This window comes from Rhinichthys klamathensis, unplaced genomic scaffold (genome assembly GCF_029890125.1).
Source record: "Rhinichthys klamathensis goyatoka isolate OS25496 unplaced genomic scaffold, OSU_Roscu_1.1 h1tg000253l_1, whole genome shotgun sequence".
NCBI classification, from domain to species: Eukaryota; Metazoa; Chordata; class Actinopteri; order Cypriniformes; family Leuciscidae; genus Rhinichthys; species Rhinichthys klamathensis.
The window spans coordinates 545,672-561,631 of NW_026606775.1; the positions used below are offsets into that span (position 1 = coordinate 545,672).

Here is a 15,960-nt window from a genome sequence, read left to right on the forward strand (position 1 = left end):
AGAATAACATAGTTTAATATGAAAAAACGGTGGAGTATCCCTTTAATGATAACATATATACAGAGAGAATATAAAATATGCATATAAAGAATTGCGATTGGGTCAGGTCACAGTGTAGCCTATTTCTTCGAAATGAAGAAAAGACAGAGAAGTCACTAGCAGCGAAAAATGCCTCAACCGATACTCAAGCAGCAGCTAAAGTTGTGAGCAAAGGCGGTAGCCTAACACAAAGTCTAGAAAAAGTTGTTCTGCTAAAGGTAAGGCTTCTTTAGCATTATTTCTGGGCAAATAGGCTACTGTATGTGACGCTGTTGTCGATTTGAAATTTGGAACGGTTTTCTCTTTTAGCTGGTTGCTTAGTTAGAGATGCTTATTAGATGAATAACTTGTTTCAATCGGACTGAATTCATTCCGATTGATGAATCTGAATGTTATGTTTACATGAACGCTAAACGTGATCGGGTTGATGTGCGCGTTTATACGCAAGCTTAAAATCGGAAGAGGTAAAGTTAGTAGGCTATACTGTGCATATACCCATCTCCTACATTGGTTCTTTATTTGTTTTAAACAGCAGGCTTAATATTTATCCATATCTGGTCATAATTTGGGGACAATGAGCACATGAACCGTTGTTGTACCGTGTTGCTTATTTTTATCAGTAAAATGCCCCTCCCTTCTCGCGCCCAAAACCAGTCTTCTCTGGGTGATAATCCGAAAAATGACTGGTGGGACATTGTCCTGCTCCACTTCACAGACGCTGAGTGAAAGGAGAATTTTAAAATGACGGGACACTTGATTATATGACACTTTATTCAACAGGAAGAACATTTCGAGCGTCATACGTCATTACGCTATTTCAACGTCATTGCACATACGCAGACCTTTCAGTTTCACTTTTTAATCCGAATAAAAAAAGGAATAACCCACCCCTTTCAATCCGATCGAAATTTGATTCCGATCGAGCTCAATCGGATCAATAAAGGTTGAATAAAAGCTTTTCAGTTCGATTGAGCCGTCAATCCGATTACTAATGGATTTGGTTGCATTTAAATGTTTTGCTGCTGTGCATCTCTGTGGTGCTGAATTTAGCTGATTCTTGGGCTTGCTTATTTGGTATATGTTTTTTTTAGACATAAGGTTTTCCATGTAGTCCTCATACATGCCATTTATGATGGAAATAAAGATATTTAGTATGACATGTTCATGTTGCACTAGCATGTGAGTTGTATGGGGTGGGGGTGGTGGGCACTTAAAATGTGGTCACCCTAGGGCACTACACTGTGTTAATCCGGGCCTGAATATAGTGAAGTAAATTTAGATTGCCCGTATACGGCAGGTGACAGTTAAGGGGTTAACTGTGTTAAGGGTGGTAGCACTTGAAAAATTGTAAATGACTAGGTTAAAGGATCATATGGTTTGATCATACATTTACAAAAAAAATGTATGATCAAACCATGGACAGTCTGACACACTGTGGACAGTAATTAAACAGTGGTAATGTATATAAGGAAGGACTCCCCATAATAACCAGTAAGTCTATATGTTGTGATGTAGCGGTACATTGTCAAGGGTGTTCTTACATGTTAGCAGGGGCGGACTGGCCATCTGGAGCACCGGGACTTTTCCCGGTGGGCCGCTGGCCAATGTGGGCCGGCCCGGTACACAAATATATGTAGCAGGGTGGACTAACTCCACCTACTGAGAGCGTGCACATGCGAGTAGTTGATTGGGCGCCGTGGGATGGCGTATAAAGGAAGGGGATTTGGGCGACCGGATGTGTGCCTTGGCGGCGTCGGATGTCACTTTCATCCGTAGCCGCCTAAGGGTTAACCGCGGTCTGGTCTCCCTGTCTGCTGGGCACGTGCAGCCGATTCGTCTCAGGTAACATTAGTTTGTTTACGTGTGTTATGCCTTGCTGCTCTCAGCGAAATATTCATAGTTTGTCAATTGCAGCGGCATGTTTCCGACCGAGCGTCTGTATCCCCGCATGGCGCGTGGCCATGAATGGGCCGATTACATCTGCTGGTATGTATAATTATCTTTGTCGACCTTAGTTATATTACTTTCATTAACATATTGTTATGCTCGGCAGGGTTATCGGCATATCTGAGGGCTCCCCCGTTGTATCTAATGGGATCGAGCGACAAATCTAACTTGGGGAACGGTTGAGTGGGACTACGTTGCTGTTTTGCTTCTATGGGGTATCTCTTAGTAACTGCGCACGCCGTGATGATCCAGTGTGCTGGTCGGTCTGCTTTTACCCGCGGCCACCTGTCGAACTCTGATGTATGTCTTGCTTTTACGATTTATCTCCGGATGACTGTGCACGCCGTAAAGATACTGTGTGCTGGTTGGTCTGCCTTTACCCGCGGCCACCGTTTCAACCATGATACTATAGTTGTGAATGGAGTTGATGTTTATGATTGCTTGTTATTCGTTATAGTTTGCCGTGCATTCTGTGCATTGTATTGATTACTGTTGATTGAGTGAACTGTGTGTTTTGAATATGTTTTCTCTTAGGAGAACGGTGATTTGTATGTTTTCTGTGTGTTATGGTGAGTTTATATTGTGTTTTAAATGTGCTGATCCATTTTTGTGTGATTTCTTCTTTTGTAGGAGCTGGAGGTTCCTGGAGAGGGGTGGCTAGCTGCCATTGTGTGTGAGGTAGTTACACCTATGCCGTGTGTCTGTTTGCAGCTAATCTTCACGTGTGTGTGGGAGCGCGTGTATGGGGATAGGGGCTCATATTAAATTAGCGGCTAGCCTGTACCTCCAGGTACCACCACTCTGGTCGAATGGGTTTATTGTGAGTATGTTGTTGTTGTATGATACAGATGGTACACGTTACTGTGAAGTTGAGCCTGAGATTATGTGACCTTTTTAATTATGTATTATGTAAATGCATATGAGAAATAAAAATACGTATTTTTGCACGTGTTTCACCCACGTCTCTTTGCCCACGTTGATAACAAATCTGTGCGCCCTTAGGGCGGTTAGTCCCCAGTATTCTGGGGTGGTGTAGTCGACATTTAGCTCTATTCTTCAATGAGCCCGAGCCCCTGATGCCACATATAAAAAATGACGGAAATCATAATATTACATTTCTTTTCTACGCAAATGGGTGAGGGATCGATCGCGCGGGCGCGGCCGACAAGGTGAGTGTATTGCCCTCCCTCCCTGTTAATTAGTTTGGTCTACTCCATTGCGTATCTTGAAACACGTCCTGGAAACACACCAAGTCACGCAGATGAAAGCCGACTCCCTCGCGTCGCCTGTGTCGCGGGAAAAAAGCTGCACTTGAACCGACTTGAACACACCGAGAGAACTACAGCCGACTGACAGCTAGAATGCGCGTTCTGCGCCTGCGTGTGAATGAGACAACTGTCTATTTCTGCAGATAAATGATATAATATATCCATCTATATTCGACATTCAAAAAGAGAAACCGACGCTGCCCGCTGCAGATACACAAACCGTTAACAAAGCAGTGCGTGCTTAACGTTACAGTTTTGAATATCAATCCTGCTAAACACTTTCTTTATTCCACTCTGCTCATGTTAATATTTAAATATTCGCCAAGGAACACTCAGGTAATATGATGTAACATTAAAACAGCCATGGATGAAAAGGGGAAGAAAAGAAAAGGTGGAGCTGAAAAGTTACGCGTTAAAAAAAGCATTAGAGATGCTGTGAAATGCTTCAAATTAACAGATTATACATTTGGCGCGAAGAGTAGCAGTTCAGCAGGCTCTGATGGCTCTAGCTCCCCCTGACTAGCTGATATGCTGTCTTGATAGTTTTATATTAATAATGTTGTGTCTTAATGTTCATCTGTTTGTTTCCCTTTGGATTTACAAATGACCTAATATATGTTGTTACTTAAAATAAATGTTTAAATAACATTTTTATTTTTATTGTGTTATATTTGTATGCTATAAGTGGTGTTAAAAAATACTCTCCACAGTAATGGGCCAATGTGTTGTGATGTGGGATGTGGTGGGCTGCTGTGGGCCAGAAAGTCCAGGGCCACTTTTTGGTCCCAGTCCGCCCCTGAATGTTAGTATGTATCCAATACTATATGTATAATGCAAATATTTTACACTGTAAGGGTTCCAATTGTATGCTATAAAGCCCATTAAAAACAACATTAAAGGCCATGAAAAATGTCTAATAATTGGGAGTAGGCTAAGTGACACGTCTCGTGGGAGTTGGCGTGCTTCACTATGTATGCCGGAGGCTTAAAGGGATAGTTCACTAAGAAATAAATTTTTTATATGTTTTAGCTTACCTCAAGGGCATCCAAGATGTAGGTGTCTTTGTTTCCGCAGTAGTTTCAATTTTGATATTTTTAGGTCAAACCGTTCTTGTCTGTCAGTCATATAATGCAGGTCTATGGTCACCACCTCAAAGAGCATGCACAGAGAAGTCCAAATTAAACATGATTTAATGACTCGTAAATGTAAGTACACATTGATGGCCTAAGACATGAAACAAGCGGTTTGTGTGAGAAAACGAACAGTATTTATATCGTTTTTACCTCTTGTAACCACAGCCACGTCCAAGTGATCTGAGGGCGCGGGCGCTTCGGTCTGTGCATTACAAGTAGGGCTGCAACAAACGATTATTTTGATAATCGATTAATCTAACGATTATTAGAACGATTAACCGACTAATTGTCGATTATTTCGCAGACTAATCAGTAAGTTTGGAACGATTATTTAGCTTTTCCAATTAGTTAAAACATTGAGTTATACATATTCTAACTATAATATAAAAGAAGGAAATCACTTCAGCTTTTGAAATAGTTGTTTTAACAGGGTATACAGCAATCCTTAAGTTAAATTTACTACTTTTTAATACCTTTTTTACTACCTTCAGAATTTTTAAAAAAAACCATCACGACACTGAATTGCAAGTGTTAATCAGCGACCTTTCTATTATTTACACAGATTTTGACATATATAACATACAAAAAAGAATAGATTTAGAGACTGATGTCAGTATTACTAATATTATAGCTACTGATGTCTCGATGAAAATGATTTCCCCCCAAATTTTAAACATTTATTAGGCTTCAAAAAATATAAAAACTTATCATTTAAGTGAACTTAAAGGCACACTGTGGAATTTTTGGCCACTAGGGTGCGCTCGACCTGTAATTTTCACGCCTAGTGCCCCTAGAGGCCACAAGCGCCGCAGCATTGTCGCAAAAGTCAACAAACAGTCAACCGGTCAACCTCCAGTGTCTTTATGTGTGTGGAGACGGCATTTGATTTGTATGTTGGAGAAAGTTAATCGATTCACTACTGACCAAAATAATAATATAAATATAAGATTAGTAATATAAATAAGAAAACAAATTGAATAAAAGTAGCATACACAGAAAACAATGTCTGATCAGGTAAGTCGCATTGACAAGGGTTGCCCAATCCTGCTCCTGCCGATCGTCTGTCCTGCACAGTTCATCTCCAACCCTAATCAAACACACCTGAAGCAAACAATTAACGTCTTCAGGATCTCTTTGCAATGGGTTGGAGATGAAATCGAGTAGTCGGGAAATCGTGTAACAAAACTGATATAACTCACTACATATTTCCGTTATTTGTAGTCTTCAGTTTGTTTTTCCTTATACACAAATACAAACATATATGAGCTGAAAGGAAAAAAAACATTTACATTTGTATACGGCAGTATGTTGTGACTTATATCAGTTTTGTTACACGAATTCGCAGTAAATATTACATTATATATACACTTTTATGCCGATGTTTATTTTAAACTCTCCCTTTTTCTTGTTTTGGTCTCCTCTGACAAAATCTTTGCTTTCTTCGCTTTCTTCCGAGTAGCTGTTGATTCAGTCATGACGACAACATACAGACGCCGGCAATCAAATGCGAGTTGAGCTCTCACGTTAGAATTTGAGGAAGTTGGGGTGGTGGGGGAAGTGACGTATGCCGTAAAGCGGTCGAATTTTGTAGTTCTTTTTGTGCTCGGGTTCCTACCCGAAACCCGAAGTTACATAGTGCTAGTAAAAGCGATACAGACACCTTCAGGCTTCGGCAGACGTGTCCTTCAACCTATTGTAAGTCGATGTACCATCTCAATGGGTTTTGGTAATATATTATAAAGGTTGAAAAGTTCCACAGTGTGCCTTTAAAACAATCCTCTCTTAAACCCATAATACATGTCATATTTACCTGTGCCATACAGAAATTGAATATGGTCATAAAACAGTCCGCACTGCATAAATTATAAATGAAATATAGATTAATCCTTATCAAAGCTACAAGCGTTCTTTAGTCAAGAGCAGTGAGTAATTTTCTCTGTTCTTTAGGTTAACTTTACTGACAGACAGAATTAATGGCTCCTGTCACTTTAAGATCTGCCGCTTCTGACAGGATCTCACGCATCACATTCTCACTACTATTTACTTCCATTTAAGATTTTATTTAACTCATTTAGCACGGTTCTTGTGAGGATACTCGACAAAACGGACATTTTGGCATAAATGTGTGTGTGTTATTGTTCGTTCAAGCGCGAAAGAGAACTCGATACTGGCGCGCGTCTTTCTGTGCGTCGTGTGTCAGGAGGACATTCACTGACAGCGCGTATTGTCATTGCGCGCATTAAAGCATTTGCGTGAATAAGAGCATGATCATAATCCTAGCTAAAGGATGACAGAAAGAACGGATGCATTGCTGCGTTAATTGCAAAGCTGGACAAAAATGAATCGCATGAGTTAACGTTGCTGTCAGCACTTATACATTGCTGACAGAAAATATTGCGGTTTGAAGTGGACTCGTTTTCATGGTAACGTAGGCCTAACGTTACACCGAATGTTTTTTTAGTAGCTAACGTTACACAGTAATGTTCTACATTAAATATTTAGCTAACAGTCTGAAATTATCCTGACCTGAGCTAATTTCCTAAATCAACCAACTCACATCTCCTTTCTTTCTTTTCATCCATGATGACATTTGTCACCTGTTGTTGTTTATGGCGTTTCATCACTGACTGTGTCGCAATCTATTTTTTTTGTGGTCGCAACCGCTATCCTTGCGCATTAGAACTTTCAGTGAGCTATTTTACACAGGCTTGGTCCTGCTCTTCCGTGGCAATGACGGCGTGCGGTTAAAAATCATAACAAACGAATTTGAAAGTGTCCCCCTTGTCCGCATTGGAAATTACGCCCGTGGGTAGGACATCATCCCCAGGCTTCATGAACTTGCGCTCCATGCTTTCACCGACGACGCTAATGTGACGTATGGATCTCTATCACACTGTGTTGCCAGGACCTGCCCTGCTCTGCTTCTGATAGGCTTGTAACGTTAGTTAGAGCTGTGTTCCTCTCATATGATTGGTAGGTGAAATCAATTGACTCGAAAATATTAAACCGCATACAAGTTCCCCTTTTTCTTTTTGTCCTCACGGCCGAACGCCGGAGATCCGGCACGGTGCCCTGGACACCTGATAGTCTGAAAAAATAATACCTAACTTGGAAAAAATAATACCTCTGAGACCACATTTAACACTTTTAATGGCCTTAAATTTGACAATTTTGATTTATCACTTTTTAATACTTTTTAAAACCCCGCGGACACCCTGTTTAATGAACTTTGAGCCAACTAAACAGGTCATTCTCTTTAAGTTTTCAGATTTCGGTCCAACTCAAATCACACACAAATGCTCTCTAAGTATTGTTTAATAGGCCCACTGCTTTTCTTAGAACTGAAACAGAAAAAGGGACATTTACTTCAGGACACAAAGAATGGTAAAATATTAATCTGCAAACAATTATTATAAGTATAAAATTACAATCTTTTTTTACGTGACAATTGAGCTGACAGAGACGTTCTCATTCACCTTTTAATTTACAGTATGAAAAAGTAACTGCCATGATATTCTTCCTATATATATAAGGATATAACATCTCGTTTTTTAAGTCTTCATGATTATTGAACAAAATACAGGCAAGTGATAAGACTATAATAATACCTAATGTTACAATAATAAAAACAGCCCTGACTCGTAAGCTCGATCAAGCTTTATTCTGTGCAATAGAATAAATAAGTCATCACATTACTGTAATTATATTACTATTGATAATATTATTACTATTATTAGTAGTATTGCATTCTCTAATAAAGAAATTTACCGCTGGTTAGTTAGCTCCAGCTGGAGAACACTCTCCTCTCACCGGCTCCTCTTGTGCCGGGATGTTTCCTCTTGCACACATGCATGTTGTGCTCTCGTGAAAAGCAAGTTCCGCCTTGCATGTATTGCACACGACAGCATTCTTGATTTTAAGTTTTGTGAAACTTTCCCAAACCTTGCTAGTTCGGATTCGTTTGCCCTGTCATAATTCGCGCTGTTTATTCTTCTACCGCAATAGCATTTGTAAGGGCTGCACTACACTAGCGCTACAGCGCCGTAGCGGTCAAATCGCGATATTGCAGGCCCTTACATTAGGTCACGTGAGATCAAACGACTACTCGACAACAAAGATATTTGTTGAATCAACGTTAATTATTTGCAACTGTACAATTACATAAATCCAATCCCGCATCAAGCAGATGTTCTATTGTATTCTAATTGTATTTTCATATGATCAAAACGGTCCCTCATTTAGGCTACATATCGACTGCTTTTGTGCAATATATTCCCAAACAGAAAATATCGATTATATATATATATATTAGTGTTGTCACGATACTAGAATTTCTAACTTCGATACGATACCTTGAAAAATATCGATATTCGATACCATTTTCGATACCACGGAGAAAAAACTGCCACAATATTAAGGGGGTATTTTTTTTAATTTAAAGCTAAATATAACAAGTCTAGAACATGACAATGAGGTATATTTTACATGAACAAAAATGTCCTGAGTTCTAGGCTATTTGTTTATATTTTTTAATTGGACCAGAGCTAACATGATGTATTTTTATTACCTACTGTTATCAAAGATTAAAATATACTGTAACAAAAAAGCACTTAACAGTATCAAATTGGAGGATAGAGAGTCAGTAATGTATAATAATAAGATTAAACATTCAATTTTCAGTTAAAGACATGTCATTATTGAATTCAGAGATGCCATTGTCTAGCTGTTTAGTTTAATTGATATCTGTGTAATCAAATTGATGATAATTGCTAATGAAGGAAAATTGCAGAATTAAATAATAATTTTTGAATTAAGTTAAATAGGCACCAGTTAATTTACATTTGACCACAGTTACAATATTTACTTTCAGTCAGATTATGTTAACTTTAAGAATTAAAACGAGACAACACAGACTCTTATCAACAACAATACTAGGCCATCTTGGTTAATGTTTCAGAAAAGTTCAAATGAGAAGAGTTACAGTGTTTCCTTGAGGATTTTTTTTAGCAGTGGGGGCAGGTCTGTCCAAACAACACACACCCCTGATGCTGAGCATATAATGCTAAATAGTAGCCTACCCCTGGAGCCTGTTCCTTAAGTCTGTTTACACCTATACAATAATTAAAAAAAATGAGTGATGTGAGGGATTATTGATAGTCAAACAATCTGTTGGGTGCCCGCATAGACAGTATAAGAAGTGGACAGAGCCATCTCATTGGAACTCAGTTGAGACAGTTGAAGCCCATTTTTAGCGATTTTTGAGCACTTCCGTTCCTGACGCGCAGACTCAAACCGACTCAAACTAAGCTTGATGACGTGAGCAACCTGTCTGACAGACGTTAATCTTCTAGTAGCTGTGCGTGAAAATAGCCAACGTTAATCTTGCAGAGACGGGGAACTTGAGCAAAGAGTTCTTTGGCGTGAGTGAGCAGGAGTAAGTATTCCGTTGCTTTTATGGACTCATTATCTATGGGCTTCTCTCTTGACGGGACGTGCCCCCGATTGCCTGCGAGCTTCTCCTGCTGTCTGTACGGTAATTTCTGTACAGCGCGACAGAGAGTCGAGTGGTTATGACGCAATCGTTAGCCTATTTTTACTAAATCTGTTTCTACGGGGCCATAATGTAACATAGAAGGTAATCGAGCCCTTTATACATTGTCGTGTTTCTTTAGAAATAAACAATGGACAAATGGAGTCTTTAAACGCCTCAGATGTAAAGTTATTCGCTGTCAAAGTGACGCCAAAATGAATGGGAGTCAATGGAAATGCTAACCCAAGTGAAGTTCTGCTACAACATGGCGGCACCCGGCCGGCTTCAACTTCCGGTCGATGGATTACCCCCTTGGGTGCCCGCAGCCCGCTCGCGTGTCCGCGCTATTCTCCGACATGCCCGCTCGCGGTGTGTAGCTCGTGTCCGCGCTATTCTCCGACATGCCCGCTCGCGGTGTGTAGCTCGTGTCCGCGCTATTCTCCGACATGCCCGCTCGCGGTGTGTAGCTCGTGTCCGCGCCATTCTCCGACATGCCCGCTCGCGGTGTGTAGCTCGTGTCCGCGCTATTCTCCGACATGCCCGCTCGCGGTGTGTAGCTCGTGTCCGCGCTATTCTCCGACATGCCCGCTCGCGGTGTGTAGCTCGTGTCCGCGCTATTCTCCGATATGCCCGCTCGCGGTGTGTAGCGCGTGTCCACGCTATTCTCCGATATGCCCGCTCGCGGTGTGTAGTAGGGCTGCAACGATTAGTCGACGTTGTCGACAACGTCGACAATAAATATTTGTCGACAAATATCTTTGTTGTCGAGTAGTCGTTTGATCTCACGTGACCTAATGTAAGGGCCTGCAATCCCGTGATTTGACCGCTACGGCGCTGTAGCGCTAGTGTAGTGCAGCCCTTACAAATGCTATTGCGGTAGAAGAAAACACAGCGCGAATTATGACAGTGCAAACGAATCCGAACTAGCAAGGTTTAGGTTTGGGAAAGTTTCACAAAACTTCAAATCAAGAATGCTGTCGTGTTCAATACATGCAAGGCGGAACTTGCTTTTCACAGGAGCACAACATGCACGTGTGCAAGAGGAAACATCCCGGCAAAAGAGGAGCCGGTGAGAAGTGAGTGTTCTCCAGCTTACTAACCAGCGGTAAATCTCTCTTTATTAGAGAATGCAATACTACTAATAATAGTAATAATATTATCAATAGTAATATAATTACAGTAATGTGATGACTTATTTTGCATAGAATAAAGCTTGATCGAGCTTAGGAGTCAGGGCTGTTTTTATTATTGTAACACTATTAGTATATTAGGTATTATTATAGTCTTATCACTTGCCTGTATTTTGTTCAATAATCATGAAGACTTACAAAACGAGATGTTATATCCTTCCTATGATATAGGAAGAATATCATGGCAGTTACTTTATCATACTATAAATTAAAAGGTGAATGAGAACATCTCTGTCAGCTCAATTGTCATGTAAAAAAAGATTGTAATTTTATTCTTATAATAATTGTTTGCAGATTAATATTTTACCATTCTTTGTGTCCTGAAGTAAATGTCCCTTTTTCTGTTTCAGTTCTAAGAAAAGCAGTGGGCCTATTAAACAATGCTTAGAGAGCATTTGTGTGTGATTTGAGTTGGACCGAAATCTGAAAACTTAAAGAGAATGACCTGTTTATTTGGCTCAAAGTTCATTAAAACAACTATTTCAAAAGCTGAAGTGATTTTATTTTTGTATATTATAGTTAGAATATGTATAACTCAATGTTTTAACTAATTGGAAAAGCTGAATAATCGTTCCAAACTTACTGATTAGTCTGCGGAATAATCGACGATTAGTCGATTAATCGTTCTAATAATCGTTAGATTAATCGATTATCAAAATAATCGTTTGTTGCAGCCCTAGTGTGTAGCGCGTGTCCACGCTATTCTCCGATATGCCCGCTCGCGGTGTGTAGCTCGTGTCCGCGCTATTCTCCGATATGCCCGCTCGCGGTGTGTAGCGCGTGTCCACGCTATTCTCCGATATGCCCGCTCGCGGTGTGTAGCGCGTGTCCACGCTATTCTCCGATATGCCCGCTCGCGGTGTGTAGCGCGTGTCCACGCTATTCTCCGACTCCGACATGCCCGCTCGCGGTGTGTTTTTTACCCGTGTCCGCGCTATTCTCTGACATGCCCGCTCGCGGTGTTCTTTCTCAATCAACCAAAGCCGGTCGCGGGGGCGCGGCCCTCGCCATCTTTCCATTCACTTCACTTTTGCTATTTAACCAGAGCGAATGAGACGAGTGCGTCACGTGTGGTGTTTGTCAACGCGCCTTTTGAGAGAAGTGAAAGTGACTGCTCGGCTAGTATCGATACTTCGGGAAATTAGTATTGGTACCGTTCAGATATTTCAGTATCGATATTTATCGAAATATCGATATTTTTGACAACACTAATATATATATATATATATATTTTAAATAATTGATATATCACCTACTGAACGTAAGTCACAAGGTAAAACGTTCACACAGTAGCATGTATGTGAAATGTTTCGACACAGAACCATGTTTAACCATAGCAGTTGTTAACTGTAGTAGCCACAATTATGTACCATTGTCTGACTACAGAGTCCATGTAATAAATTGTGCATAAAGTGTGACTCCGAGAATGAAAATCGGAGATCACTTAAGGCCAATTTATACTTCTGCGTCGGACCTACGCCGGAGTCTCTACGCTATACGCGTTGGTCTTCATTTATACTTCTGCGTCGTTGTCCGCGCAATTACACATGCAGAGGGAACTTGTGAAACCCGAGGGAGGGGTTCTAGCAGACCAATCACAGCGCTTGCGTTCGCGTAGAATTGACGCGTTGTTACATTTTTGGAGAGGTGCACGTCAGGGTACGCTGGAGGGTACGCGTGCTACACACAGCCTACGCCGTAGCTACGGCGTAAAGGCCAATTTATACTTCTGCGTCGGGTGCGCGCAGTAGGTACGGCGTAGCATACGCACAGACGCGTACCATACGCCGTACCCTTCGCCGTAACCTGACGCGCACCTCCTCAAAAATGTAACTACACGTCGCGACGACGCGGACCGCAAGATCTGTGATTGGTCGGCTTGGTAGCATCGCGTTTCCTCCTATGCATTTCCGGCGTGTTCTTCTGCACCGCCCGCCATTTTTAAATTCTAAGTACAGCGAAACTGTTAAAAAAACTAAAAATTTACCTTTTCCACCTCGATAAGCTCCAACTCCAACATGATCTGCTCTCTTTCAGTCGCCATTGCTTGTAGTAACCTAAACTCAAAACAGCCGCGAGGAATCTTCTTCTTCTTGCCGCAAGGAATCTAAACACAGTGGAACATTAAAACCCTCCGCCGCCAACTAGCGTTTCGGCGCTGTACTGCAGAGCAACGCAGACCTAAACGCAGAAGTATAAATGCTCATGACGGCGTTGCCTACGTGCGTAGCCTACGCCGTACACTACGGCGTACACTCGACGCAGAAGTATAAATTGGCCTTTAGTTCGACGCAGAAGTATAAATTGGGCTCATGGAGTGATCTCTTTTCTGCGCGCGTTCGAAACCCGTGGAAAGATTACTTTTTAAAAATGTTTTAGATCATAGCAATACTTTGTCATCTTTATGAGAATACGAAAGGCATGTAACGAGCAAATCTGCGTTTATTTGACAGCTTAATATCGCAAACAGTTTGTGCTTTCAGAATTGACGAATCTGCTCACATCTCCAGCGGATGACCTGAACAGGAAGTTGGTCACCAGTTAACATGGTCACCAGATAAACCGTAACACCGGTAATTACAGGTTAAAAAAACTAAAGTAGTGTAACACCCATGGCTAGAGAAGCCTAACTTGAAAAAAAAATACGTTAACTTTCTGGCTCATAAGTTAGCTAAACTGAAGGGTTCTACAAGCTGAGCGGACTATAATACCGCGTTCCAGGCAACCTGTAACCCGTTTTTTTCCAACCCTATACCCGTGAAAGTGCACTGGAACGGCAGTCAAACCCGTGACTTCCCACCCGTGAACTCGTACTAGATCGATCATGTACTCCCAGTTACGAGCTCTGACGTCACATAGCCCGCGAAACCATACAAAACAGCAATGGTTTGTTTACATCTAGCTACCACAATTCCTTGCGCTCAGGTAAGTTTGGCGTGACTGGCTTGGAACGCGACAAAGTCGTGAGTCGTAGTTTGAAGTCGTGATTTACGTGCTCAAAAACGTGCCTGGAACGCAGCATAAATATCTCCGGTTGCTAAATAAACCGTCAGGCGTAACCAAGGAAACCAAGTTATTGTTTATAAAACAATACTGGGTATTGTTATTATTATTGTTTATAAAACAAAACTGGGTATTAATGGACTTCGGCGGAGGCAACCGTCCTCCGGACACCTCGTCGGGCATTAACCCTTATACACACAAACTCGAGGAGCTGGTTAATGTTAAACTCTGTAATCTGGTAACATCTCTCACCTGCAGACTGGAAATATACGGCATCCGAAGAAAATATTCCACATTTGTCCTTAATTCACGACCGTTAACAGCGTCACTTTCAGCCTCAACTGGTGAAATTTTCAGCTCGTCTCTCTATCTGTCTATCTCGCTTCTCTCTTCTGCGCATCCTCAGTGCGCAGCGTGTCATGTTTCTTCTTCTTCTTCTTCTTTTGTTTTTATGGTGGTTGGCAAACCAACTTAACGGTTCATTACCGCCACCGACTGGGCTGGAGTATGAATCAAGAGATATTGGAACTTAGCTTAAAAAAAAATTTTAATCCTTTTGGCTACGTCTATGTCTCTCAGATACTTAATAACAAAGTGATAAATATTGCTGGATGTTTTCCCTAATAAACCTTGCATTGTAAAATTATTCTGATTGATCATTCTGAGAGACTGAAAAAGCTGGTTTCTTTCTTGACTGTATTTTGTGCACTGAAATAAAATATGCTCCACAGTTTCTAAATGAGTACAATGTTGGCATTTCCCTGTTGGATGTTTCCCTATTAATTTAAGAATTGAGCCCTGTGTGTCCTATTCTTAACCGTGTAATTATACTTTCCTCTCTTCTACTCCTACACTCTATCCTTCCTATACCCACTTCTGGTTGTATATTATATAAATGTCTCCCTTTATCCTGATCCACCCAATACTCCTGCCATTTTGATCTTGCATATGCTTTAATTAATATTTTAGTTTCAGTTTTGCTATATGGAACTTGTAATATTCTATTATGTTGTCATGTTTCTTAAAGGGGCCGCATATTCTTAAAGTCCCCCTGTAGTCAATAATTGTATCCCTTAAACTCGTCTTTGATCACCAAAATGACATATTTGAGCGTTTTTTTTCCTTGAAAAAAAATTCTGCACACCTTAAAATAGATTGAATGTATAACTCCACATCCTTGTCTCATTTAGTACATGGTTCTATGAATATGAAAATTAGCCCCACCTCCACTCACTCACACCAGCTCAGAGTATGGATGGTAAGATTCACCGATTCGAATCGGTGCATCGACATAAAAGTTAATGATGTGATGCATTGATTTTTTTTATATTTAATTATTAGTAGAACCCCCTATACTTTTATTATTGAGAAAGTGGCCATTCATTTGTGACCAATATTTTATATGTAGATTGATTTCTCTGTGCCTTCTCTCATCACCACTGCTGCTAGTGAATATGAGGTTACACTACAGAGACCGAGGTGAGTCCAGAATCACATAGAACAGTGCTTTTCAACATGTGGGCTGCAGCCCACTTTATTACGATTGTAATAAATGTTAATTTATTATGATTGTAATAAAGCTAAAGACGATTACAGTGACCTTGTATGTACGCGCGCTCTACTCACTGATCGCTATAACATCGTATTTCTGCATGAACACAGTTCAATATATTTGCCTAGTTGTCATAATTAATGTTCTATAGGTGTTTGATATAGGATGCCCAGTAAAGAAGCATGTTTTAGAAAAGTTTGTGAGGACCAACATGGTTTGTCTTAAAGGGGTCATATAATGCCATTTTTGTACAAGCTAGTATGATTCTTTAGGGTCTAAATTAAAAGTTTGTAATATA

General features: G+C 40.7%; 1 protein-coding gene and 1 long non-coding RNA gene across 2 annotated transcripts in view; one reads left to right on the top strand and one right to left on the bottom strand.

Annotated features, from left to right (window-relative positions):
* The window catches only part of LOC130101121 (zinc finger protein 501-like), a 30,794-nt gene extending 16,324 nt beyond the window's left edge, over positions 1 to 14,470 (bottom strand). Inside the window, exon 1 of the mRNA XM_056266694.1 lies at positions 14,363 to 14,470. The gene's annotated coding sequence lies outside the window, so the exon portion shown is untranslated. The remainder of the gene's footprint in view (positions 1 to 14,362) is intronic.
* The window catches only part of LOC130101159 (uncharacterized), a 54,810-nt gene continuing 50,230 nt past the window's right edge, over positions 11,381 to 15,960 (top strand). The window contains exon 1 of the long non-coding RNA XR_008808953.1: positions 11,381 to 11,570. This is a non-coding gene — a long non-coding RNA (uncharacterized LOC130101159). The remainder of the gene's footprint in view (positions 11,571 to 15,960) is intronic.